This window comes from Pygocentrus nattereri, chromosome 9, assembly GCF_015220715.1.
Source record: "Pygocentrus nattereri isolate fPygNat1 chromosome 9, fPygNat1.pri, whole genome shotgun sequence".
NCBI lineage: Eukaryota > Metazoa > Chordata > Actinopteri > Characiformes > Serrasalmidae > Pygocentrus > Pygocentrus nattereri.
This window is the reverse complement of record NC_051219.1, coordinates 43,340,085-43,342,584: the sequence shown is the minus strand read 5'-3', so window position 1 is coordinate 43,342,584 and position 2,500 is coordinate 43,340,085. Positions and strand designations below refer to the sequence as shown.

At 44.1% G+C, this 2,500-nt stretch overlaps 1 protein-coding gene across 4 annotated transcripts in view; it reads right to left on the bottom strand.

Moving 5' to 3' along the window:
- Positions 1 to 2,500, bottom strand: part of si:ch211-218g4.2 (rho GTPase-activating protein 39) — a 121,470-nt gene that overhangs the window by 44,792 nt on the left and 74,178 nt on the right. Inside the window, exon 1 of one of the 4 annotated variants that reach the window (XM_037541293.1) lies at positions 1,004 to 1,256. The exons of the other annotated variants lie outside the window; for them this stretch is intronic. The gene's annotated coding sequence lies outside the window, so the exon portion shown is untranslated. Of the gene's footprint in view, positions 1 to 1,003; positions 1,257 to 2,500 lie in introns of those variants that run through there. 4 annotated transcript variants of the gene reach the window in all.

Below are 2,500 nucleotides of genomic sequence, written 5' to 3'. Positions count from 1 at the left end.
CACACACACACACACACACACACACACACACACAAACACACAGGGCAACTGATATGACATACAAGTCAACAATTTAGCACTGATGAATCACTAATTGTGCCAACTTATTAATGCCAATATCTCATTGCCAACACAACTCAATTTGGACATCTTAACCATTGTGCCATTTAACTGTGGGTGGGTTCAGACAAGTAACAACTCAAAAGGTACAATACAATATATATCAATTCCTCAACCACCAAATCAATAAGTATTCACTCAAAAAGTACCAAGTCAGAAAGAACCCACTAGAAAAGTACCCACTCAACGAGCACCAAATCAATAAGGGATAACTCAAAGTACCCATTAAAGTACAAATCCAAGAAATACCAACTCAAAAGATACCAATTCAAAAATTTCAGTTAAAAAATTTCACTCAGAAAGTACCAATTTAAGTACCAACTCAAAGTATACATGAAATACCAAGTCATGAACTCATTATGTAAATCAATCAATAATAAAAAAACCCATTCAGCAAGCACCAAGTCATCTAGTACCAATTCAGACAGTACTCACTCAAAAAGGACCCGCTCAACAAGCACCAAATCAAAAGGTAATCCGTCGAAGTACCACCTTATGAAGTACTTATGAAGTACTAATTCCAGAAATACCAACTCAAACAGTACTAATTCCACAAATACCATCAAGTTCAAACTCAGAAAGCACCAGTTCAAGAACCAACTCAGAGTATAAATTCAAGCCAAAAAATCACCTCACGATGTTCAACAAGCACCAAGCCAACTAGTACCAATTCAGTAAGTACCAACACATGGACAGTGACAACCAAGGAACCCAAAGCTACTTAGACACCATTAATTATATTCACGTATACGACACATAAATACATTAGATGTACTATCACTTGACTAGTGATAGTACACACACACCCACACCCGTACACGTGCGCTCGTGCCCCCCCGAGAGATGTGTGCACGAGTGTGTGTGTCGGTGCACACACACTTACCCCTGGTGTTTCCGCAGCACTTGGGACAGCGCTTGGCTTGGCCGAGTTGCAGTGTGCCCCGCGCTGGCGTGAGAACGCCGTGGACCAGTCCGAGAGAGAGATGGTAGAACGGAGGAAAGAACAACAGGAGAAAAAAAAACCGAATGGCTAAAGTGGCCCGCCGTTTCGCTAAAGGGGTCTATTTTAAACACACACAGCTCCTACTGTGTCAGCTCGCAGTTTAAAGAGTCCAGTGTTAATTCCTGCTCTCACTGAGGTACTCTTCAATTAGAGCAAGAGAGAGAGAGAGAGGGAGAGGGAGAAGGAGGGAGGAGAAGGAGAGAGGAAGGGAGGGAGGGGGCAAGGCCGCCGTCTCGGCCCTCCTTCTGTTTTACGGTAGCAGACACAAACACACACACACTTGTTTTAATACAATGTCGGGACAGGAGATCAAGCCGATGCCCGTGTGTGTTATATGTGGATGTAAGTACCGGGTTTGGGCAACATGACGATAAATTACGCCACAGTCTGCTTTTCTGGGCATTTTGCTGATTTCGCCAGCAGGTCAAGAACACTCACTACCTGCTTCACTACAAAAAGAGTATAATTCTTCACTCTTTGACTGATTTTAGTGCAGTGCGGTGTGTAAAATCTTCTTACAGCATTTTTTAATGTGGCACTGTTGTTTTTTGTTTTTTTACACTTGGTCTGTTCCAAATTCAGAAGACAGAAAAATCAGGACGCATATTATGTAGAGAGAATGTAGTGAAGTATCGTAATACTACATTTCTGCCATATCGACCACCTCTCTATCTATATGCTATACACTATATTTCCAGAAGTATTCGCTCGTCTGGCTTCACACATGATCTTGAGTGAAGTCCCATTCGTAATCCATAGGGTTTATTATGATGTCGGCTCACCCTTTGCAGCTATAACAGCTTCAGCTCTTCTGGGAAGGCTTTCCACAAGGGTTAGGAATGTTTATGGGAATTTCTGACCGTTCTTCCAGAAGCGCGTTTGTGAGGTCAGACACTGATGTTGGACGAGAAGGCCTGGCTCACAGTCTCCGCTCTAATTCATCCTAAAGGTGTTCTGTGGGGTTGAGGTCAGGACTCTGTGCAGGCCAGTCAAGTTCTTCCACAAAAAACTCGCTCATCCACGTCTTTGTGGAACTCTAGAGTCCAGTGGCGGCGCTTTACACCACTGCATTCCACGCTTTGCATTGTGCTTGGTGATGTAAGGCTTGGATGCAGCTGCTCGGCCATGGAAACCCATTCCATGAAGCTCTCTACGCTGTTCTTGAGCTGATCTGAAGGCCACATGAAGTTTGGAGGTCTGTAGTGATTGACTCTGCAGAAAGTCGGTGACCTCTGCGCACTATGCCCCTCAGCATCCGCTGACCGCTCTGTCATTTTACGTGGCCGACCACTTCGTGGCTGAGTTGCTGTCGTTCCCAATCGCTTCCACTTTGTTATAATCCCACTGACAGTGGACTGTGGAATATTTAGTAGTGAG